We start from the raw sequence: 26442 nt of genomic DNA, 5'->3' as shown, positions 1-26442 counted from the left end.
AGAAGCGTTCCTTCTCAGGAGGAAGCTGCATTGAAGATGATGAAAAGAACATGCAGGATCTTCAGGCTTGTAAACTTTTTTATTTCACACATCTTTCTTAAGGACTGCCTGTCTTCCTTCTGGACTATTCTTGAATTCTCATGTTTGAGCACAAAATATAGTTGTTACTCTATGGTGCTACCATTTTATATGCAGTTGTGGTAAAAAATAAATAGGTGAAATAGGCATAACTTCCTTTTACAATTTCACCTTTAAAGTAGTACTGAGTGTCAGTGAACGCAATGAGTAATACTAAATGAGCAGTATGGTGATAATAATTAAATAACTGCATTGACTTATTTTGTTTAGGAGAATCCATCCTCAACATACAGGAATCCCAAGATTATCCACCTTTAACATCACCAACATTTTCTATAGTTTCAGAGTTATCTGCCAATGATAGTGTTTCAGTCACATCGCCACAGTATATCACCTGTAGCAAAAAGAGAAAAAAAACCTCCATCATCCAGAAACAACCACAGATAAGTTTGTGATAAGAACCAGCAGATTACAAAAAGAGGTAATTGATGAAAAAATTGCCTGGTGAGTTTATGCAACAAACTCTCCTTTCCATATGATAGAGAACCCATACTTCATTAACATAGTTCATTCAGTCATTAAGACCAGAATACAGTCCACCCAACAGAGCAGATGTCGCAGGCAAATTGCTGGATAAAGTGTATGAAAGAAGTTGAACAGTGTGCAAAAGGTCTAGAGGGTAAAATTGTTAACCTGAGTCTTGATCAGTGGAGCAATGTCCACAATGATCCTGCTGTATGTGATTGTGTAACAGAAGAAGGGAATGTCTTCCTTACAGAAACAATTGATATCTCAGGAAATGTACAAACAGCAGAATACTTACAAGAAGTAGCAGTAAAAACTATAACAAAATCAAATGTCTAGTACGCAACTTGGTCACAGACAATGCTGCAAATGTGTCCAAGATGTGAAGAAATTATTTAAAAGAGAGAGAAGAGAATTCCAAGCTAATAACACATGGTTGAACTGCTAAATTGATGCACCTCCTAGCCAAAAATTTCAGTGTTCCATAAATAAAGGCTAATGTTTTAGAAATTGCAAAATACTTCCATAGCAACCACTTTGCAGCAGCTACTCCGAAAAAACTGTGTGGGTGGGGGGAGGGAGGGGACCAAGCCAACTCTCCCACAAGATGTGCTATGGAACTCAGTAGTGGACTCTTTTGAGAACTATATCAAGAACTGGCCTAATCTGATGACAGTTTGTGAACAAAACTGTGAAAAAATGGATGGCACTGTCATAGCCAAAGTTCTCAACATTGGGCTTAAGAGATATGTTGAACACATGCTGAGTACTCGGAAGCCTATTTCTGTAGCCTTGAACAAAATGCAGGGAAATAGCTGTTTTATTGCTGATGACATTGAAATTTAGAAGGAAGTGAGTGAGAGCTTAAAAAGAGAAATATGCAACGACAGAGTTAAATTACAAGCATTAAAAAAACGAATGGGACAAGCACTATCTCCAGCTCATTTTCTTGCAAATATTCTCCATACTCGGTCCCAGGGTCAAACCTTAACTGCTGAAGAAGAGGAGTTGGCTATGACATGGACATCCAGCATTATCCCTCCATAATGCCAACTATAATAAACTTCAGAGCTAAGGGTGAACCATTTAAGACATATATGTTTGCTGGTGATGTTTTAAAGAAAGTAACACCAGTGAACTGGTGGACGTCACTTAAGCACTTGGATTCAGAGACTGTTGAAGTGATACTCTCACTTTTAACAGCAGTAGCTTCTTCTGCCAGTGTAGAAAAAATATTTTCTTCCTTTGGACTAATTCATTCCAAACTGAGAAATCATTTGGGACCTGAAAAAGCAGAAAGCTTTTCTTTTCCAGATTATGAACAAACAGGAAAATGAAGGTGAAGACTACTGAGTTAGCTGCAGAAGCCAATATTTTAAGTTTCTCATGTTGACCTGGCTGACAGAGTTGATTTAATTTTTGCTGTTTTTTTAAAAATATTTCATTTAACTATTTTAGTTAAAAATGATTTTACCAAAAATCTGATTTTAAAAAACTTGAATATTTTACTAAATTCAAAAATTCATATGCTTGTTTTGTTAAAATATTATGTTTTCTGTCAAAGAAAAAAATCCAGAATATATAATGTTGTTTTAGTTAAATAAAACAATTTAAATGTCTGTCTGGTGATGTTCTCCACCTAATACAGCATGGCAAGACAAATATTAAGGATTAACTTGTTGAACTGGAGATAGTTCACCTCCCAATGACTTCATAAATATCTGCTTCAATTACCTTTGGTAAATGAAATAACCAATCATTCATTCATTTTCTGATATATCTGTAAAACTAATCTGAAGTTTTTTTCAAAATAAATCACTTAAAAACGTATAGTGTGTACCTTCTAAAAATGAAACCTACATCTATCCATGAGTTGTGAAGAATATCTATTAAGGTTATAATAACCAAAAAGAATGCACTTTTATGTAGAAATCTATGATTATATCAAGTCTTCCTGACGAGTGATTTAAATCAATTTGATTTAAATCAAATCCACCCTGGCCACATGGGACATTACTGTATGGCAAGCTGATGCATAACAGATTCATACCCTGGCTTGCTGCCCAATAACTTGCCATGTAGACAAGCACATATTATCTGTATAAGGTTGAACATTGTTTTATATCACATGGTGCCACGTATGACATGAAAAGGGTCACACAGACATACATTCTATACTAAGTATCACTTTCAAACCACTATTGTCATGTAACCTAGTATATGCCTCTTCACAAATCATCCTCTGGGATTGCTGAGAGGGGAATCCACGTGTCTGCGGTTTGTATCCTCTGGAGTATGTTAAGCCTCTAGACTGCCAGCAGGTTCCTCTCTTGACCTTTCTGACACATTTCCTAGGCACTGCCTCTCAGTCAGCTACCTCTCTCCAAAATGGGGCTCCTCAACCCACCTGCCACAGGCCTCCAGGACCAGCATTGACCCCTGAAATACCTCAGTTACATAAAAACACCCCTCTTCCACATTAAAGATATAAAGCATCTGATTACAGTTAAACTCTGTCAGGGGCATGCAGCGGTTGTGAAGCAGTCAACACAAGCATGCCCTCTTTGCACAAAACTAATACCTTTATGCTTTCTTATACTTAATCATGTAAAGCATAGGGCATACAAAACAAACATCTGAAACAGCAATACCCCTTACTTTCTATCACACTCTTTGCTTGCAAGTCCTTGGGAAACCATCTAGGGTGCACAGAGGTTTGGGGGGCCTGGGGCAAAATCTGAAACTGAATCCCTCCACTCTTAAAAACAAACAAACAAAAAAAAAACCATCATGGAGACCTAAGTCCCTCTAAGTTACAAGGTTGCACAACTGCGTATTAAGCCCCAAGCAGGCGCTCAGGGCTGCAGCGGGAGAGATGCCCCTTCCCCAGTACGGACCTGCCATGGTCAGGAGAGGCGCCTCTCCCAACTGACACCAGCATGGACCTGCCACAACAGCTTAGGCCCAGCCCAGGCCCAGCGGAGCTGCCGGGGAGAGGAGCCCCTCCTTCAAGCCAACCCAGTTCCACCAAACCTGCTGCAGCTGGGGAGAGGCACCTCCCTGAGCTGCTGTGGCGAGAGAGGGCTGGGGGGAGTTCTCACTCCCCACCGCAGCCCGGGGGCAGCCTGCACCCCAAACCCTTCATCCCTGGCCCCACCCCCAACCAGAGCCTGCACTCTCCTGCACTCCAACCCTCTGTCCCGCCCCCCACACCCTGAACCCCTCATCCCCAGCCCCTCCCCAGAGCCCAAACCCGAACCCCTCAGCCCTACATTCACCACATAATTTTGTTATGTGCACCAATATGGAGGTGATGCGTCACACATCAACTCCATATTGGTCCAAATAATAAAATTCATTCTGCACATGGAGGTAAAAAATTAGAGGGAACACTGATGGAGACCAAAGAGGCCTCAATGGGACAGGGGAGGGTGTCTTGGAAATTGAGCCTGCCCACTACTCATCCACAGCCAAATTTGAGTGGTGTTGCGACCCCGAGTGCTAGATCACAATACCACCCACTCAAATTCCCTGGGTTTGGGGGCCCTCTCAAATGGGCGTCAGGCCCGTGTGTCACTCTCACTGGGCAGTGGGCAGGAGCCCGGTGGAGTGTGGGGGCCCAGGCTCCCCTACACATCAAAGGGCTTAAGTCCTGCCTATTAGGCAAGACTTCCCACAAGCAAAGACCATCACACACTCATGAAAAGCAGAATCACTTGCCCCATAACCTCAGCCGTGCTGAAGACAACGCCATCAACACCCTCAAGAACAACTCTGACATCATAATCAAAAAGGCTGACAAAGGAGGTGCTGTTGTCATCATGAATAAATTGGAATATGAACAAGAGGCTGCTAGGCAGCTCTCTAACTCCACATTCTACAGGCCATTATCCTCTCATCTCACTGAGGATTACCAAATGAAACCACACCATCTGCTCCAGAAACTCCCTGAAAAAGCACAGGAAGAGATCTGTACAGATACATGCCTAGAACCTCGACCAGGGGTATTCTATTTGCTACCCAAGATCCATAAACCTGGAAATCCTGGACACCCCCATCATCTCAGGCATTGGCACCCTAACAGCAGGATTGTCTGACTATGTGGACTCTCTTCTCAGGCCCTTTACTACCAGCACTCCCAGCTATCTTCAAGACACCACTGACTTCCTGAGGAAACTACAATCCATCAGTGATCTTCCACAAACCACCATCCTGGCCACTATGGATGCAGAAGCCCTCTACACCAACATTCCACACAAAGATGGACTACAAGCCATCAAGGAACAGTATCCCCGATAATGTCACAGCAAACCTGGTGGTTGAACTTTGTGATTTTGTCCTCACCCACAACTATTTCACATTTGGGGACAATATATACCTTCAAGTCAGTGGCACTGCTATGGGTACCCACATGGCCCCACAGTATGCCAACATTTTTATGGCTGACTTAGAACAACGCTTCCTTAGCTCTTGTTCCCTAACGCCCCTACTTTACCTACGCTACATTGATGACATCATCATCTAGACCCATGGAAAAGAAGCCCTTAGGAATCCATCATTATTTCAACAATTACATCCCACACATAACACTCAGCTGACCAGTCCACACAAGTGAGCACAATTTTCCTTAGACACCACTGTGACTAATAAAGCCGAATGGTCACATAAACATCTAACCCTTACTAGAAAACCTAATACTGACCACTATATACTTACCTATCATGCCACTCCAGCATTCCGATCCAGGACCACCTACACGATCCACTGTCTACAGCCAAGCCAAGATACAACGACAATATTGCTCCAAATCCCATCAACAAGAGACAGCACTACAGGATTTCTATCAAGACTTTTAAAACTAATACCCTACTGTAGAAGGTGAAAAAGATTGACCAGACCACGTAGTATCCCAGAACCATCCTCAAGCAGGCCAACAAACAAAAATAACAAAACACGCCACTAGCCGTCTCACCTTCCTCACACCAAAGCATATCAAGATTTGCATCTGTCCTGAAAGATGATCCCTATCACTTCGCACAGATTTCGGGACAGACCTCCTGCTTTACAGGACAGACCCTCTAACCGGAAGCCAATACCACCAGCAACTACAACCAACACAACAAAAACACAAACCCATGAGATACTTGCCATCACAAAGGCCCTGGATGCCAAACATTGTCCAATATCTATTAAGTGACACCATCACCTGGACCTCAACACATCAGCCATACGCCATCGGGGCACGTTCATCTGCACATCTGATCCAATGTGAATATGCCGTATTCATGTCGCCTGCAATTCCTCTCTGCCAATGTCACATTGGTCCAAACCAGACAAATCTCTACACAAAGAATAATGGCTACAAATCTGCACATCAGAATCTTAACGTTGCAAAAAACCAGAGCGAGATACACTTCACCCTCTAATCATCTCAGTAAAGACCTGAAGGTGGCAATTTTGCAAAACGTAAAAGCTAAACACACGACTCACAAGGAGAAGCTTGAAACTTGAATTAATAGAAAGATAATGTAACTCAGGTTTGAAAGAGAGGATGGCTTGTCATACACAATGAATTATTGCATGTGAAAGTACCCCACCCTTCGTGTCAACTGTCCAAAATGGGCCATCTTGATTATCACTTCAAAAGTTTTTCTCCCCTGCTGATAATAGCTTCTCTTAAATAATTACCCTCTTACAGTTGGTATGGGTACTTCCACCTTTTCGTGTTCTCTGTATGTATAAATTTCTTACTATATGTTCCATTCTATGCATCCGATGAAGTGGGCTGTAGCCCAGGAAAGCTTATGCTCAAATAAATGTGTTAGTCAATAAGGTGCCACAAGTACTCCTGTTCTTTGTACTCATGACACTGCAGATTTTCATATTACAGTTTCACAATATCAATCAGAATTCATAAGTTGCACAAATATAGCTCCAATTCTTCACCGTTGATGCCAAGTACAAACCCCCTGAAACCAGTAGGTAGGTACTCAGCATGGCTAAGTCTTGCTGCTGCTGTCAGTGCTACCACGGCTATATTACTATTGATGCTTGCGCTACCTCTCAAGTCAGCCGATCTGCGTTATAGAACCCAGGGCTCGAGCCTCGATGCTGATTCTTAACTCTACATTGAGAACTTTTTAACCCAGGCTAGAACCTGGGGCTCTGGATGCCACACTGCAGCACTAAGACCCGAGTCAAACCACCATATTCAAGACTTCCTAGCTCCCTCCCAAAACATGGCTGCTCTAGCCCTTTGACCTGCGTGCTCTGTGGGAAAACTTTACCGACCACCTTGCACATTACAACAATTTTGAACAGCCTGCCAACACATCCTGTCGAGCCACATGGAGGAAACCCCTTTTCAAGTTCTCTTGCTTGCATTTTCATTCCTGTGTCGGAAAACAGGCAGAGTTTCCATGAGGCACTGGTGGACATTTCAGCAACGCCTTCTGACCCGCCAAAGGCACCTAACAGAGCTTCAGATGGAAGAGAAGAGGAAGTTCAAACGCTGTATAGCTATGTGGGGAAAAGATCAATATTTTTTTTCTTACCATGCTTCCAGGGACTTCTCCAAAGCCTTCAGAAATCTTGCATCAAAAAAGACGGTCACTCACCTTTGTAACTGTTGTTCTTCGAGATGTGTTGCTTATATCCATTCCAGTTAGGTGTGCGCGCACCGCGTACACGTTCGTCGGAAGACTTTTTACCCTAGCAACATTCGGCGGGTCGGCTGGGCGCCCCCTGGAGTGGCGCCGCTGTGGCATCGGATATATACCCCTGCCGACCCAGCCACCCTTCAGTTCCTTTTTGCCGGCTACTCTGACAGTGGGGAAGGAGGGTGGGTTTGGAATGGATATGAGCAACACACCTCGAAGAACAACAGTTACAAAGGTGAGTAACCGTCTTTTCTTCTTCGAGTGATTGCTCATATCCATTCCAGTTAGGTGATTCCCAAGCCTTACCTAGGCGGAGGGGTCGGAGTGAGATGTGGCAGCGTGCAGAACCGCTGAGCCAAAGGCTGCATCATCTCTAGACTGTTGGACCAGAGCACAGTGCGAAGAAAAGGTGCGAACCGATGACCAGGTCACTGTGCGACATATCTCCTGGATAGGCACATGGGCCAGGAAGGCGGCTGATGAAGCCTGAGCTCTGGTAGAATGCACAGTGAGATGACCCAAAGGGACATGAGCCAGGTAATAGCATGTGCGTATGCATGCCGTTACCCAAGAGGAGATCCTCTGGGAGGAGACTGGTAGACCTTTCATCCATTCAGCAACTGCCACGAACAGCCGGGGGGATTTCCGGAAGGGCTTTGTCCGCTCGATATAAAAAACGAGCGCCCTACCGACATCTAAGGAGTGTAACTGCTGCTCCCGTCGAGAAGAATGAGGCTTCGGAAAGAAGACCGGGAGGAAGATGTCCTAGTTGGTATGGAAGGCCGACACTACCTTAGGGAGGAATTCCGGATGAGGACGCAACTGTACCTTGTCCTTGTGAAAGACAGTATACGGTGGGTCCACCGTAAGCACTCGAAGTTCGGAGACCCTTCTGGCCGATGTAATTGCCACTAGGAAGACTGTCTTCCACGACAGGTACAGGACTGAGCAAGTCGCCAATGGCTCAAATGGCAATGCATAAGTCTGCTTAGGACTAAGTTGAGGTCCCAGATGGGGGCAGGGCGGCATACTTGGGGGTAGAGGCGCTCCAGGCCCTTAAGAAATCTAGTAACTAAGGGGTGGGAAAACACAGAGTGACCACTTTCTCCAGGATGGAATGTGGAGATATCTTCTCTGAGGGTGCACTTGGAGGCTATCGCCAGGCTCTGTTGCTTAAGAGACCAGAGGTAGTCCAAAACAGCAGGGATCGAGACCTCAGAAGGAGTAACATTCTGCGTTGTACACCAGCAGGAGAAACGTTTCCACTTGGCCAGGTACTTTGACCGAGTGGAAGGCTTTCTGCTACTTAGGAGAATATGCTGTACCGGAGTGGAACAGCGTAACTCCGATCTGTTCAGCCATGCAGGAACCATGCCATGAGATGAAGGGCCTGGAGGTCTGGGTGGCGAAGACTGCCGTGGTCCTGCGTTATGAGGTCTGGAAGGAGTGGCAGGGTAACTGGGCTGACCATGGACAGGTTGAGCAGGGTGGTGTACCAGTGCTGTCTGGGCCACGCCGGCGCAATCAGGATTAGATGCGCTCTGTCCCTCCGGAGTTTTATTAGGACCTTGTGAACCAGAGAGAATGGTGGGAAGGCATAGAGCAGGTGGTGCCTCCACGACATGAGGAATGCGTCCGTGATCGATCCCGGTGAAAGACCCTGGAAGGAACAGAATGCTTGGCATTTCCTGTTCGTGCGAGAGACGAACAGGTCTATGAGGGAAAAACTCCACCTCTGGAAGACTGAATGAATAACGTCTGGTCTTATCGACCATTCGAGGCAGAGGAAGGATCTGCTCAGCTGATCCGCCAGAGTGTTCCGAACCCCTGGGAGAAAGGACTCTACCAGGTCTATTGAGTGGGCTATGCAGAAGTCCCAGAGTCGAATGGTCTCTTGACACAGGGAAGAAGAGCGAATCCCTCCCTGTTTTTTGATATAATACATGGCCGTTGTGTTGTCTGTAAACACTGAGACACAACGGCCGTGAAGATGTTGCTGGAACGCCTGGCACGCGAGGCGGACTGCTCTCAGCTCTCGGACATTTATGTGGAGCATCAGCTCCTGCGATGACCAAAGGCCCTGGGTACAAAGGTGACCAAGGTGAGCCCCCCAACCAAGAGACGATGCATCTGCAGGGACAGCGAGGGCTGTGGTGGATGGAACAGTAGCCCTGCACACACCAGGGAGGGAGTTAGCCACCAGTCAAGGGAGCGTAAGGTGCTCGGGGGAACAGTCGCCAGAATGTCTATTGGGTCCCTGCCTGGATGGTACACCGAATTGAGCCACGTTTGAAGGGGCCGGAGGCGGAGCCTGGCATATTTGGTCACATAAGTACAGGCGGCCATGTGGCCTAGTAGGCCAAGACACGTGCGAGCTGAGGTGGTTGGGGAGTTCTGCAGACCTCAAATGATCGCCATGATCGTCTGGAAACGTGGCTGAGGTAGGTAGGCCCTGGCTCGAGTGGAGTCCAGGGTTGCCCCTATGAAGTCCAGCCTTTGTGTGGGAACCAGTGGTGGATTTTCCGCATTGAGGAGCAGCCCAACCGGGAGAATAGGTCCGTGATTATGTCCGTGCTGTTGTGACCTGACCTGGTCTGGGAGGTTCCTTTGATGAGCCAGTCGTCCAGATACGGGAATACGAAATGTATCTGCTGCCGGCGGAGGTGGGTGGGCGACTGACGGCCATACACTTGTAAACACCCTTGGGGCCGTGGAGAGGCCAAAGGGGAGGACTGTGAATTGGAAGTGCTGGTGATTGGCTACAAAGCGAAGATACCTCCTGTGTGGAGGGAAGATGGCGATGTGGAAGTATGCGTCCTTCATGTCGAGGGCGGCATACCAGTCTCCAGGATCCAAGGACGGGATAATGGTCCCCAGGGAGACCATGCGGAACTTCAACTTGACCATAAACTTGTTGAGGCCTCGCAGGTCTAGGATAGGCCTGAGGCCTCCTTGGACTTGGGGATCAGAAAGTAGCGGGAGTAAAACCCTTTTCCCCTCTCGTCTGGTGGTACCTCCTCTATTGCTCCTGCGCGAGGAGAGACTGCACCTCTTGTAAGAGGACTTGCTCGTGAGAGGGGTCCCTGAAGAGGGACTGGGTTGGGGGGGTGGGAAGGCGGGGTTGAAACAAAATTGGAGGGTATCCTTGTTTCACCATGCGTAGGACCCAGATGTCTGAGGTCAATTGGGATCACGCTGGGAGGAAGTAGGAGAGGCGGCTGGAGAAGGGAGGAGAAGGATCCTGTCCTGAAACTGGTACGCCGTCCTCGTGCGTACCTTCAAAAGGTAGACTTAGGCCCTGGAAGTGCTTTTGGGGGGCCGTGGTTTTGACCCCCTTGGGGCCCGGACTGGCGTCTATGGCTACCCCACCCGCGCCTTCTGTTGAAGTCTTGTCTGTGCCGGGGCACAAAGTACGGCTGGTGGGGTTGAGGCTGGAAGGGCCTGCGTTGGGTCACAGGCGTATGCATGCCCAACGAGCGCATGATGACCCTGTTGTCCTTTAAACTCTGCAACCTGGGGTCAGTCTTTTCAGAGAACAGACCCTTGCCATCAAAGGGTAAGTCCTGGATGGTGTATTGGCGCTCGAGTGGCAGGGTGGAGACCTGGAGCCATGGATACACCTCATGGTGATACCTGAGGCCAGAGTTCTGGCTGCCAAGTCGGCCGCATCGAGAGAAGCCTGGAGGGAGGTTCTAGCCCCCTTCTTCCCTTCTTCAAGGAATGCGACAAATTCCTGGCGAGAGTCCCGGGGTAGTAGTTCTGTGAATCTACCCACCTCCGCCCAGGTGTTGTAATTATAACGGCTCAGGAGAGCCTGTTGGTTGGCCACCCGGAGCTGAAGGGCGCCTGCCGAATATACCTTGCGGCCCAGTAGGTCCATCCGCCTAGCCTCCTTTGATTTGGAGGCTGGCGCCTGTTGACCATGGCGTTCCCTTTCACTGACCAATTGGACAACTAATGAGGAGGGTGGACATATAGGTATTCGTACCCCCGGGAGAGTACCATGTATTTCCTCTAGACTCCCTTTGCCATAGGGGGGATGGAGGTTGGGGACTGCCATAAGGTGTCAGCAGTGGCCTGGATGGTCTTGATGAACGGCAAAGCCACCCTAGTGGGGGTATCCGCTGACAGTATGCTCACAACTGGGTCTTCGACCTCTGGGACTTCCTCTACTGGAAGACTGATGTTGAGCACTACCCTCCTAAGGAGGTCTTGATGGGCTCGGAGGTCTATCGGAGGGGGCCCTGATGATGAGGTCCCTGCCACCGCCTCATCTGGAGAGGAAGAGGATGAAACGCCAGGGATGAGGGGGTCCTGAATGGCCTCTTGCTCATGGTTCGGTTCCTGCTCCAGTGGTACCGGGGAACCTGGTGGATGGATCATCTGCTCCTCTGTCCCAGCTGGAGGGGGATGGCTAATGGTGGCCTCTGGAGCTCGATGCTCTGAGGAAGCGGAGCGAGTCTGGACCAATGGAGCACCTTGGGCCCGATGGTACGCCCAGGGTGTCCAAAAGGACCACTGTTGAGGTCCCGGGTCCTGAGACCGGACCTCCTGGAAGACCCCGGTAGGCACTTCCGTATCTCGGTCCTGGTCGTAATAACTGTCCGCGTGAGAGGACACCGACGTCTGCCTGGATGGCCATGGAGGAGCAGAGAAACCTTGGGCTGAGGTTCCAACGGATTTCGCTCCCCTCTTTAACAGGGACCGGTGCCGGTATTCATAATGGTACCGGGATCAAGACCGGGACCTGCGACCAGACAGGTGCCGGGAGGGCAACTGAGATCTCGAGTCCCTGCAGTGTGAAGGGCTCCGAGAGGTACAGTGCCTGGATCGGTGCTGAGAACTGGAGCGGTGCCGCGCATAGTGAGGTGGAGAGTGGGAGTCCGATGGGTGCCGCGAGTCTGACCGGTGCCGTGTAGGAGAACGGTGCCGGGACTGCGAGCAGCATCAAGAGCAGGAGCGTCGTCTCAACCTGGAGCGTGTGCAGGACCACGATCTTGAGCGGTGCCGGTCCGCTGTGCCGACAGACGGTGGTCTAGTCAGGGTCGGCTTGCCCAGAGATTGAATTACCCGTACTGGCGGTGCCAGGAGTAGAAGCAGTGCCGAGTCCGTTAAGGCGATTAAGTCTCTCGCCGCCGAAAACGCCTCTGGCGTGGATGGCATGGTGAGCTCTACTGTGGTACGCGCCGGGGAGCTATCAGGCGCCGGACTGGACGGTCCTTGTGGGACCGGAATCAACGGTGCCAATTTAGTCGGTGCCGCGGCAGGTATCAGCGCCGGGCAGTCCAATCTGGGCGCACTCTCTGGCTGCGGCATGGATGGTGCCAAAGCAGCAGGAGTCTTGGTCTTCTTCGACCTCGAGGAAAGGAAGCGACGTGGAGCTGACTTCGGTGCCGGTGACAGCCGGTGCCGAGAGTCTTTAGGCGTACCGATGTGATCCGGTGCCATAGGGGCGCTTCTGCTCACCGACTGACCGGTGCTGAAGGTGGCGGTGTCAGGGCCGCTTCCATGATGAGCTGTTTCAGTCTGATGTCCTGCTCCTTTTTAGTTCGCGGCTTGAAAGCCTTGCAAATAGAGCACTTACTGTTAAGTGAGATTCTCCGAGGCACTTCAAACAGGAGTCGTGTGGGTCTCCTGTTGGCATCGGCCTGTGACAGGTCGAGCACGGTTTGAAGCCCGGTGAGCCGGGCATGAGCACCGGCACCGGGTGCGGGGAAGGGGCTACACCCTGAGCCCCGCTAACTAGTACTAAACTAACTATACTAAGAACTTACAACTAATTCTAAATATTTACAAGAACAACAACTATGTACATAGTAACAACGAGAAACTACGAGTAGTAAGGGAGGTGGAGGTCAGCTAAGCCGCACTCCACTGTTCCAACGACCGACACGGGCGGTAAGAAGGAACTGAAGGGTGGCCGGGTCGGCAGGGGTATATATCCGGTGCCATAGCGGCGCCACTCCAGGGGAAGCCCAGCCGACCTGCCAAGTATTGCTAGGGTAAAAAGTCTTCCGATGAACGTGCACATGGCGCGTGCACACCTAACTGAAATGGATATGAGCAATCACTCGAAGAAGAACTTTCAAACTTCATATTCATAGCAACTATGGTCGTTGGAAATAACTTTAACCCACAATGACAACACTGAGGCTGAAAATTCAAATATCTTAATTGTGTGATAAACTTAATTTTAATTATGAAATGTTGCCGGCGTGTTGGGCTGAAAACTAATCAACATGTTTCTCATAACCTAGCTCAGTCCCCCTCTCTGGAAGGACACCACTCAATTGTGAGTGGACTGAACTGCTGGATCCCCTATATGATATGGTGAGAGCATCACTCTTCCTCACCCTGGGTCTCTCAGGCATAGTCCCAAGTGCAGACCTGTGTCTATGCCTCTTCTTTGGCATGCAGAACTCCTCAGCTCCTTAACCCTCCTGAGCCCCCAGTTGCCTATATATGTTCTGTTAGAGTTCTATCTTGTTGCAGGCAATATGAGTTTCTTGATTAACCCCTTCAGGGACAGCATGGAAGGCAAGGAAGGCTTAAAGGAATTTCTTAACCACAGGCACTTTTCTTTTAAATAGCACAAGAGAGTTACAGATCTTTGGGAAGACAACACACTCCCCACACATCAGATCTCACCCCTCCTTTGTGTCGTGGGTGTGGCCAGCACCCATCAGCTAGGCAGCCATTCTGTCTTCTCTCTCCTTAGCTTGGCCTTTTTGCATGGGGTGGTGATCTGGCTCCCTTTCACAGAGAGCAGTCCCCTTACAAAAAGTAATTTCCCCTCTGTTGATATTCACTCCTTCTTTTCAACTGTTGAGAATGGGCCACATCCACCCTGATGGAATTGGCCTCATTAGCACTGACTCCCTCATTTGATAAGGCAAGTTCCATCTTTTCATGTGCTATATATTTATACCTGCTTACTGTATTTTTCACTCTATGCATCTGATGAAGTGAATTATAGCCCACGAAAGCTTATGCCCAAATAAATGTGTTAGTTTTTAAGGTGCCACAAGGACTCCTCCTTGTTTTTCCCTTTAAACATAGTCTTTGATCCTTTAGGCTGCATAACCAGGCTGAAGAACACCTGCCCCTTTCCCACAGCCAGGTTTCTGTACACATTTCATTGTTCTTGTGGATGGGCTGGTAGTTAACAGACAATCACAGCTGATGGCCCTAGATTGCTCTGTCACAGCTTGTAACACATACCCAGGGAAAAGGCTACCAATACAGCACTACAAAATGAATACACTAACCCACAAGGGAGGCTGCAATACAACATAAGGGTCACACTCCAACATGAAGGTTACAATACATAGCGGAGGCTCCTGAAACAAAACAGCACTCTAAAACCAAACAGAGTTTCGTAAGCTGATACAGACATATCCAACTACGTCACAGTACCAACATCAAGGCATACTGCCACCACCATGAACACACTGGAACTTTGGGCACACATTCCAGAACTAGGATCCACATCCACAGGGCCATCCTTAGGATTTATGGGGCCCTAAGCAGTATTATTAAACTGGTGCCCCTATGCCGGATGGCAGCCCAAGCTCACAGCCTGGTGGGGGAGGGGGAGAAGGGACGAGACAGCAAAGGATAATGAGATGTCCGGCCTGCCTCATGGTGGTGGAGAGTCACAGTTCCCCGCAGAGACTCCCATACCCTCTCCCTCATGCAGAATGGACATGAAGAAAGTACCTAATTAAAAACACTCAAATTTGGGAATAAAAAATATCAGTCACAGGTTTTTTGATATGCCCTGAAGTTTGCCAGAGATTTATTTGCAAAAACTTAGCAGTAAGGGTGAGTAAGCTGTCCTGCTGAATACAACATTACATATAATGGAATACACGATGCAGCTCTTCTGTTTTACCTTTTCTTAATCAGTATTTCTAAGCTGAATTTATATTTTAAATGTACTCAAACCTTAAGCCAGCATTCCAGATTACTACATATTTAACTCACTGAAACAAAGACATTATTTTAAATTAATCAGAGAGGTTTAGTGTGTTCATAACAATGTTCATTGCTTTTAGAAAAAGGGAACAGTAATTTACTTTGTGTGATCTCCATAACAAGAGACATGGTTATGAAATTTCACCAACTTTAAAAAATTTTGTTTCCAAAGATTTTAGGTATAACAAGGATTTTATGTCTTACTAAGGTACTGATTTTGCTGAAGGGTTCTTTAAAACTAGTTCATCGATAGTCAGAAGTAAAGAAAGGGAAACTCTTTGTCCAGCTATCTGGAAGGGAAGGACTGTTGTCCCTTTAAGGGCTCTCTTCAGTGAGGGGAGTGGGGGAGAGGCGTGAAGGGATGGACAGAAAGGACAGGAAACTTGGAAGCACTTTTTTTTTTAACTATAGTAATTAAAATGTGTATTTTAGATAAGGGAGGGTCTTTTTGAAGGATTTATTTAAAAAACTGTATGTCTGAAGATCCAAGTGCATTTAAGGCTAAAGATGATTGTGCATCTAAAACTCTATGCAAGCATTTTTTAGAATGTGATTTTATAATCTTCACCAGCTCACTAATGAAATATTTTTAAAGCAAATTTTAAACTAAGGTCCTGTAGACTGACATGTTCTGTGGTAAAATATTACATTAATGCACAACTGTTTTTGTCAGTAAAGTCAGAAATTGACAGATATAAAAATTTATTATGGGCATAAGCTTTCGTGGACACTGATAAATGGGTTCTAGCCCACCAAAAGCTTATGCCCAATAATTTGTTAGTCTCTGAGTGCCACAAAGGACTTTTTCCTTGTTTTGCTGATACAGACTAACAGGACTACATTCTGAAACCTGTCAGTATATACCTTGTGGGGTTGGCAAATGCCTGTTAAATGGCTTTATTACCCCTTGAATGTCTTTTTAACAGTTTCAATGTTGTGCTAATAGGTCTGGCAGGCTGGAGGTTTTTTCACTTTTAACTACCAGATTTCCTCCAAAGGAAGACTCATCGGGCTAGAGCAGCCATCTGTGGGAGCCTGCAGGAAGGGTCAGAACAGGGATAGGAAAACAAGAGAGTGGACACTAAGACCCAGTGGTGCCCCAAATTTTCAGGTGCCCTACGCAGCTGCCTATGTTGCCTATGCCTAAGGACGGCCCTGCACATCCACTAAGCCACTGGAATCTCCAGCACACCAATGCAACACCTATGCTACTTGTGTACACTCAGGGTATCAATCTTTCAATCTAAGGTGACAATGTTTTTTAGTCACCACAATATTTCCCATATCTTTATAGTACGATAAGGAGCATATTATACAGTATTCTCCAATTTTCACAAAGTGAAGACTGAAAAATAAAAAAAGGTTTCAGGTTTTCTTTTGAAGTGTATTGCCAAATTGGCATCTAAAAGGGGAAAAAAAGCCAAGTACGTACATTTATTTTACACTTCATTTTTTAAAAATCTAAATGTAATACTGGATATGCTCACTATTAATTTCCTTATTCCAGGTAAATTCTTTCTTCCAAAACACCTTTTTATAGTTCTTTACTAAATTATTGCATTTTCTCCTGGCTTATTCAAATCAAGCCAATTATTTTCAAAGCCGGTTTAGACACTTTACTGAAGTGTTTGCCACAGTAAAAAAAAAAAAAACCAAATCTAAAGAATACTAAATAAAATGGAAATACGGGGGCCAATCTCTCCGACTTTAATGGAGCTGCTTACAGTAGCAAGCTCTTTGTTGAACAATATTTGTATGACTGGTCTCGTAAAGAGAGAACTACAATGCAATAATAAGGTTTGTATCTGAGAATAGCAAAGTTGATATAACAATACTGCTACTAAAGCCCACCTGATCACAGCCATCAAATTTCTTCTCCAAGTAACCATCTACCGTTCATGGTAAAGAGATTTCTATCACAGTTGTCAACCCAAGTTACTAATATTGACTAAGGCTTTGTTTTTGTTTTTTAAATCAAGTAAACCCAGCATCAATGATTACATCAAATGTGTGTTACCTCTTGATAGTGTGATGGCAAAGACAGGGAAACTGTGGAGTATCCCAGAAAATGGGTACATGGAAATGAAATGCTGAACCACTGACAGACTGAAAAGTCTCCCTGTCATTCCACAGATTACTATTATTGTAACAAACGAGCAACCAAAGGCTCCAAACTGGAAAGTACAAAAACAGACAAACTGAAATCAGTAGGTTGCTAAAAGTTGTCTTGGTTCTTTCACACGACTATCAATTTTGCATTTTAAATTAATATCTAGCATGCATTCTACATCAGAAAGAATATATAGCTCCTATCACAAAAGAGGTGTTTATTAATGAACAGTAATAGTAATAATAATAAATAATAATAATAATAATAATAATAATATCATCAACAATGATCTTCAGCTATATATCTTGAGATGCTTTTAAAAGAAAGGTGTTACCAATATTCCCATTTTAAATGGGGAAACTGACATGCACAAGAGTTAAGTGAATTCACACAGGAAGTAAGGTGTAGAGCAGACTCTAGGTCTCCAATTCTGCAGACATTTATGCACATGCTTAATTTTACTACTGTGAGTCATCCTATTAAAATGAATGGGCCAACAGAAACGTTTCCACAATTTGTTTTTAAAAATTCCATTAAAATTTAGTTTTTAAATGTACACCACTTTGGAGTATTTGATACCCAAATATTACAGTATTAAGAATCTGAAACTGAAACGGATTATAAACAAAAGTGAAACTGACTGTCCTGATTTTCATTGTCCCAACAGAGAAATAAAAAAGGAAATAAAAAAAAGTGACCAGTAAACTGCATTTCAATTTTATTTCATCTAATGTAATATATACTTATATAATATATGGTTTTTAATTTCATAGTAACCTAAATGATTCAAAAATCTTATGTTAGAGTTCTCTTTCCAATATACAATAACTAGTCTGTACCCTTCCTGAAGAATCCAAATATAGGATAATTCATAAAAGCAATGATGATTCTGTTTCTTTTTAACATAATGTCGCCTATCAAGCTCAACCATATAAATTCATTCAAATGTCAAATATCTTTACTCTTTGCTAAATGTCATACTTGGGCTTTAAGTAATTCTTTTCAATTTATGCATAAAACTTAATTAAAATAATTTTGAGGGGCAAAGACTGCAATATGCCCAAGCAATCTGCATATATGTACTCTCCAGTTTAAAAAATTAAGACTCTTTCATGTGTCCCATTAGCCCCCAATAAAAACACATTAATGGCTCAATCCCACAAGCACAGCTGTGAAGCACCGAGTGCTCTCAACTCCCACTATCTTTACACACAAAACCATTTTCAGTCACTTTCACAAATTTACCCAAATTGAACCAAATCCTTTTTGATTAAAGTATTTCCACTGAAGACAATGGAACTACTTGAATGCAAATTCACCGCAACCTTGACATAATATTGTAAACTGTTTTACAGTATATTCATTGTAAGTGCTGATGAAGATAGTTTTAACAATATCCACAAAAATATTTCTTTAAGACGGCTGACTACTAGGGCATGTCACTTTTAAAAATACATATCCCACTAACTGACTTATGTGACCAACAGTAACTATAAGCAGAAATGTGACTCGACCCCCAACAGCAGAACATTCTGTCAGCCTTCCACAACATGAAAGAAATGTGGGCCATCTGTTACAATGGAAGTACTGCAATGTGAGTAAATAAGGCAACATTCTCCAGATTAAAACTTCTATGCATCTTTTCTTACTTTTCTTTTTCTCTCTCCACCCATCTTTTTCCACACACTTTCTTTCTACTACTTTTTTCTTTTTCAACTTTTTTATATTCTCTGGCCTCTTGCTGTTGGGTCTCTTTCATTCTCTTTCTTCGTTTATCTTTCCTTAATTAATACTTTTTGTTTTATTGGCTGTTTTCCGGCCAAGTAGCATCCCATTTTCATGTTGTCTCTCACTTTCCTGTTTTCTCTATCTCCTTCCTGCTCCACTTCTCCCTGACCCAGCCACGACCTTATCCCTTGTATCTACACCTTTCACTTCAATGTAGCTGCCTGAGGTGTACTCTGTGTTTCCCCTAGGGCCTTGTCCAGACTAAAATAAATGGTGTATTTTGTTTGTTTGTTTAATGTTAGTTAACACATTTTTTAAAAATTCATGTTTAAAATACAACTTGCCCTGGCCACATGTGTTAGCTAGTTGAAATGGGAGCCTAAAGTGGACCTGGCCAGATAACTGAGGTAAAAATTGTTAACACAAACCTATACTAAGGAAAAGGATATGCTATATTTATATCTCTGGAACTTATATGGCCCTAATTACAGTAGCACCCAAGCACATTGCAGTCTTTAACGTATTTTAGCCTCACAGCACCACTTCCCACTGTGAGGTAGGGAAGTACTATTATAGACAGTGATCTGAGGCATACAAAGATGAACTAACTTGCCTAAGGCCTAAGGTCACAAAAGAAGTCTGTGGTGGGGCAGGAAACTGAAGCCAGAACTCACGGCATGTACCCTTGTACGGCTTGTACTGGACCATCGTTCTTCTCTAAGAATTAGATAAGAGCGTAATAAGGTCATAACCTCTTTTCCCAAACTAGACAACTCCTGTGATCTCTCACTTTTCCCTTTTCTTCATCTTCTATTGTCACGTCCCTTCCCCATTCCTCTCCCAGTCTCTCTTATCTTTCCTTCTTTCATCCTAACAAGAGAATACCATCCAGAGACAGAACAGCCATTTTACTTCGGCTACAGTCTTTCCCTTGGCAACAGAATACAGAACTTTGGAGTTGTGCCCACCCGTATGGTGAAAGAGTTTTCCCATGTCCACTTTTGAAATCAGTGTGAAGATAAACCAAGCTATAATCTCTATGTGATGTAAATACTCAAAAGAGAGCACAAGAAAAAAGCTGGTAGAGACTGGAATAATGTATGTGGACTAGCAGCAAATGCTGTGCATAATACCTTTCAAGTTCAGCCTAAGTCCCTACATAAAATATGTTTGTGGTCCAAGTCAATCGATACTGTACAGAAGTCTACAATGCAAATCACCAACTATACTTACAGACAACCATTACATTCACAAATCCTAATGAATCAACAGCATGTGCCTTAATCATTGTCAAATAAGGAGAGCCTCCCCTCTGCTGGGTTTGGCAATTACTACTTGTGTAAATGAAGAGCTGAAAAAGCGTTAAGGGAAAAGTGATACTGCATCTGATTGAACATATGTTTTGATTTGGATGAGTTCATGTATGTGCTGCACATCCAGAACAACCTTCACAAAGTGGCCATAAAAATGGAGAAAGAAGAAAAAATAATTTACTTTATCAAATGCACTGGACTAAAGCCAACAAAATAGAGACTCAGAATCACCAGAAAAAAAGACCTCCAAATTCAATAGTGTTCTACCTATGATGTATTATGTTTAAATACTACCATACAAACATTCATGTATGTATTTACAAAGTTAAACTTTTAAAAAATGTTATGGCTATTACATTAGTTAGCAGGTTTCTTAATTTCTTGCACGTGGTATCTGTGGACATGCTGACTTTTGGTTCACACAAGAGCACAAATGTCCTACGAAAGCTGTATGCTCCACAAGTAACTTTTTTTAAAAATATCAGAGCTTGTTGGTAAAACTGTTCAAGAAGGCCAGAATAAGTGACTACAAACTCCATGAACTCTGCTAATTCATTCTTGGTTCAAAGCAAAATGTTTAATCATGGTGTTTGAGAATCATACTATCATTTTAAAAATCAGATTCCTTTCTTCCTTTTGACATTTTGTTTTAGGAATTTTATAGCTACAGACAAATATGAATTGCACAACAAGACATTTGCTTTACATTTACTAACTGATTATACTGGGAAAAACAAAACGTATAAAGTATACACGTATATAAACAGTAGAACACAAATGAAGTTTCTTTCTCAAATGGGAACTGATCTAAAGTCCACTGAAGTCAATTAAACTGACTTCAATGGGCTACAGATCAGTCCATAATAAATAGATAAATCATATTTAAAATCATGTATATACCTTTAACTGATTCTAAAAAAGTACCACCAATGGCTGCTCCTCTCACTACATTAGGCAGTTAGTGATAACTCATGTTTACAAACATTTTGCATCTTCCTTTCATTTAGGTTTAGAATCTTTCCAAATGTAGGTATAGTGAACTACATCATGCATGCTTTGTTTACACAAGTGACCCCCTTAAGTTAATGGGACCCACTACGTAAGTAACACAAGCAGAATTTGGTGCCTTGATTATTAAAGCCATTAACTTAAGGGGCCATTTTATATTACATTTCTCTTGGTTCAAACACCAGTGTTGACACTGACCACAGTCATCTTTAATTTCTGGATTTCAATTCTACAGTTTTGAGGTTGTTTCTTCAATTGACAAGTTTTGAGCTTGCTCCTGATTGCCCTGAAGTCACTGGCAATCTCTTATGACTTCAGTGGGAGCAGAATAATACAGTTGGAATAGCTCAAAGTCTAGAGCTATATTCCCTTTTTCGTTTTTACATTAAACGACCAAGGCAATATACGTATAACAAAACCAAAGTAAGTATATACAAGCCTTGATCTTGCTTCCATTAATATCAATGACAAAGCTCCCATTGACTTCTGTGGTTTAGGACTGGGCCCTCCCTATAAATACATTCTTATTTCTTGCTAATGAAATGTCTTGTTTTTCCATTAGTCTCCCATTTGAGGCAAATCATGCGGCTTAAGAGTGAATATTTCTCACTGTCAAGAAAGCTACAGACAGGATATTTCTGCTAGTAAACAAAAGCTCACCAAGGGCTCAGTCTTATCAGGCTCTGAACACCTCCTGCAAGGTGCTAAGCAGCCTCAATGCCACTAAAAATCGATGGAAATTAGCACCCTAAGGATCACATCCTGCTCACATTAAAGTCAATGAAAGCTTTGAATCTGACTTCACTGGGAGCAGGACTGGGTCTCAATTCTCCATCAGCAGTATATGGACAAAGCAGAGAAGGTAAGGACTCAGCCTCACTTCTGCTTCTACTTAAAGTCAAATGAGAGATTTCTCAATAATTTCAACAAAATCAGGCCCCTACTGAACACCACATCATAACTAGTTGACAATAGGCCCAATCCTTAGTCAAGTGAGTAACCCTTACTCATGTGAGTAATCCCACTGAAACCCAGGACTACCTGTGTGAATAAGGGTTACAGAGTTGTTCTAATAATTCCTTCAATATTACTGATACTCTGAATAAGATTTCTTCTAAATTAGATCCTACAAAAAGAAAATTAAGAAACCGAGTCACTTTGAGAATGAAAGTTTTTGTGAATTAGTTTATACCATAGTTTATGCTCTAGCCTCTGTCTCCAAATCAAACTATAAACTCATTTTGCATGTTTCTTTCTTGGGTGACATTATTTAAGATAGCAAAATATAAGCTATGTGAACACTCTTGTACTCTGTATCAAAGAACCACTCCCAACAAGGCATAACAGGCATCTTGCAATCTGAATTTATAAATCACTAAATGGTTTAGCACCAAGGAATTACTGTAGCCAATAATTTTTCGGTATTGAGTTGAGATCCCATTCAAAGTTTTAGACTCAAAGGTATTGTTTTCTCTTTTGGTGCAAGTATTTGGAGCACTTTTCCAAGGCTGTTACTTTAAAAAACAACATCTTTTTAAAAGCAATAACCCAGTTGTCATTTTTACGGATCTATAAATTGCTGTATGCTTAATTCCTGGATATCAGCCTCATATGCCATTTGACCAATTTCAATTCAGTTGTGCAAATATTTGGTAAATTGATGTATTTTGTGCGCCGTTATTTTTATTTTGTAATCACGCCATATCTTCTGTCTGGTAAAAGGGGCTATTTGGCAAATACTGACTTAACTTGCAGTCCAAACTGCCTGGGTATTTTTAAGAAATAATAATTCTAAAAATGTTTTATTTTTTATGGCAAGATGCCAAAAAAAAGGAAAGAAAAAATACCATTGCATTTGGCTTAGTATTGAGTTCCAAATTTTAAAGAAACAGTTTCTGGATATGGACACTGTCATTAAAGCAACAATATACAGAATGATGTTATCAAATTTTAAACATACACCCACAATTTTCCACATACTGACCATCTCTATACCTGCTTACTACAAATAACCATGAAATTTCTAACTAAACATTAAGCTTTAAGGTCATGACAGTGTCCTGCTCAGGGTACTGCCCTGCCCTATTATTTTACTGCATCACAGAGATGGGGTACAAATTAGCACAAACTCCACTCCCTTCCCTTGGCTTTCCTGTACAAGGGGGTACAGTGCAATATGCAAAGAGCAAAAGAAGCAGCACTCACAAATCCCTTGGTCACCCACTACTAGACACAGACTAACCCCATATGTTAGGAAAAGGGCTCCCAGCTCAAGTGCCTTAAGGGGTACGGGGCTGGGGGTGAATCAGGAGCAGAATGCGAGGCGCACGCATGGAAAGCTGCAGCTTACAGCCTGGAGCCTTTGCAGCTCACCTGGGAGTTGCAGCTGCTGCTGCTGCTGCAGCCCGGCCACAGCCCGCTGCCATTTGTTGCTTGTATTCTGAGAGAGCTGCAGCCCGATCATTTAGAAATAGCCTTTCCTCATCATCACAACCATCACCGCCTGCTTCATGCTTCGTAGCAACTGGTCCTGGTAGGTTTCAAAGTGGAAAAATCCCAAGGCAACACAAACAGCTTCTTCTCATTTCTCTCTCTCTACCCATGCACCATCCTCAGCTTCCACTGCCAGTTGCACGCGCCTCTCTCACTTCACTTTGCTCACTCATCGCCACTTGAATGCTGATCAGCTTGACACTCTGCAACCCGTGCGTGCCACCAGCTTGCAAAAAATGTAACAAGACACGCCTTGAAAATGCTCAGGGCTAGGGGGGGAGGCGGATAATCTCTTCTTGCTCCAAGGCTGGTGATGGGGGTACCCCTAGTTCCTGCAGCCTCCGCTTCTTTATTCAGCCCCACCCCACCCTTTCAGCCCACCTACCGCCTTCGGGCCCTTCCGGGGAGTTTCTACCCGCAGCCCCAGCTAGCTCTGGGAAGCAGCAGGGCTGGCCGAGGTTCCCGCTGGAGACGCGCGGATGGCTAGTTAGGTGGCCCGCAGAGCTGCAAGCTGTACTAGTCAGCCAGTGAGTGTCTGACTCCACCTGCTCCTCTCCCCAGAGCCTTTCACTCCAGGTGGGGGGATGTGCCCTCATCACTGCTCCCAGGACACGCTCTCCTGCCCCCTTCCCTTCTCCCCCCCTCCGCCNGGCGACGCAGTGCACAGATAGTGCAGCAGCGACCCGTCGCTCCCCCCCCCCCCACGCCTCTTCCCCGCTTAGCCCCCCTCACGCCTCCTCCCCTCCCCCGCCCAAGCCTGCTGGTCACAGAGCCCTACTCCCTGCTATTGCCCCCTTCCCCCGACACAGCCCCCAGCATCCTCCCCGGCTCACACGGGAGCAGCCCAGGCACAGAGGGTGCAGCCTCCCCGGGCTCGCCTGGCTGCTACTGGTGGGGACCGATCGAGCCCTGCTAGCCCTTGGCGAGGCCAGCTCCATTTCCTTGCATCGTCCCCCTGCCCCGCTCAGCCCTGAGCATCCAGCCTTCCCCAAGAGTTCGCCCACCCCCCGGAGCTGGGGCAGGGCTCGGCCACCTCCAATTAAGAAATAAACAGAAAGCAACAGCGGGGGGAAGCGGCGCCCCGGGGCTAGCGGGCGCAGCGAGCCGAGCCTGCCTGCAAAAGTTCCCGGCGTTGCATTGCGAGCGCCCCCCAGCGCGCGCTGCGTGCCCGGGTCAGGGCAAAGGACGCTCGGGAGCAGGCGGGCAGCCAGGCGGGGCAATGCAACAGGCGGCGGCGGCGGCGGCGGCGCCTTACCTCGCTTGGCCAGTCCCGTGCCTGCCCAGCCGCGGCTCCATCGGGGCCGCTGGGAGCCGGGATGCAAGGGCCGCGCACGAACTGCCCCCGGGGCGCGGCCCCCTCAGCCGGCCGACGAGCCTGGCAATGCGGGCAGCAGCCGCGCTGGCATCTTGGAGGGCGGGGAGCTGCCGCCGCCAGAGAGCGAGGGAGGGAGCGAGCGCTGCTGCAGAGCCCGGACCCGGCGGCGGCGATGGAGAGGAGCCTTCCTCACAGGCTGCGGGCGGCACGCGCTGCTTGCCCCCCGCCTGCCACATGCCAGCGCCCGGCTGGCTTTGGGGGGTAAGGTTTGCTGGTCCAGGCTCCGGAGGTGATCGGGGTGCCAGGAGCGCCCCCTGCGGCTCCCCAGGACTGTGCCAGCCTCCACCGCAGCCTGCTCCGGGAATCGCCTTCTCCGGTTCCCCCGGGGGAGGGGAAGGGTTTCCCCGTTAACCTCACGGCACCGGTGTAAAAGCGGTGCAGGTGAACCCGAGCCCTGCTGTTCATCCCCCTTCCTGAGTCCATTCCCGCCTGGGATGATTTTCAGACCTAGCTCCTGAAAATACTTTGAAGGCATTATTTTTTCCCTTTGAAGTGCACCATCCATGGCCCATCACATAGCGTGGCTTACCAAAACACTGGGCATTTTTTTCTCTTGTGTTCACTGTCCCAATAAACACTTTATTTCTCCCTGACTTCTTCAAATTATTACTCTGTACCGCGCAATATAAACCTCATATTTGCCATGTTTTGCATCGCCTGGTTGGAAATTTTGTTGTCTGAGGCTGGTTTATTGCATCTGCCTAGAAAGGGCTGAGGAAGATGCTTTTTTTGTTTGTTTTTAAGTGTGTTCTTCACAAAATGTTAAATAAAGTAAATGGAAAAGTTTATTGGTTTGGGTACATACGGCTGATTGCCTCTAGTCTAATTATATAATAATTGTATTAAATATACCTAGGCCACTGTTGAGAGAGAGGATGCTGGAGTAGATAGACCACTGCTGTGCCAAATTTCTATGTTCCTGCTGACTAGAGGACAAGGTATCCCAGATGTTAGACCATATGAACTGGATCTTCTCTCTCCCTTCATCTGGTTATTGTATAATTTAGAGGTTACTACTGCCAATCTTTACACAAGTTATCATGTGAGTAGTCCTTCTGAGTTATCTGAGCAATGGTTTGCAGGATCAGGTCTTTAGATTGTAAATTCTTTCTGTCAAAAACTGTGGGATACATACTTTACTCTTGTGAAGAGTCCTAATGAAGTCTAAACTGGCCA

General features: G+C 45.3%; 1 protein-coding gene across 4 annotated transcripts in view; it reads right to left on the bottom strand.

Moving 5' to 3' along the window:
* LRRC3B (leucine rich repeat containing 3B) overlaps window positions 1-25215 on the bottom strand; it is a 71973-nt gene extending 46758 nt beyond the window's left edge. Inside the window, exons 1-2 of one of the 4 annotated variants that reach the window (XM_075062469.1) lie at window positions 24925-25000; window positions 23772-24117 (exon numbers count right to left, since the gene is read on the bottom strand). The gene's annotated coding sequence lies outside the window, so the exon portion shown is untranslated. Of the gene's footprint in view, window positions 1-23771; window positions 24449-24724; window positions 24793-24924; window positions 25001-25146 lie in introns of those variants that run through there. The other 3 variants (XM_075062468.1, XM_075062470.1, XM_075062467.1) reach the window with 3 other exon arrangements.
* Window positions 25216-26442: the final 1227 nt, after the last annotated feature.

Source organism: Chelonoidis abingdonii, chromosome 2 (assembly GCF_003597395.2).
Source record: "Chelonoidis abingdonii isolate Lonesome George chromosome 2, CheloAbing_2.0, whole genome shotgun sequence".
NCBI lineage: Eukaryota > Metazoa > Chordata > Testudines > Testudinidae > Chelonoidis > Chelonoidis abingdonii.
This window is presented reverse-complemented; position numbering and strand designations above follow the sequence as displayed.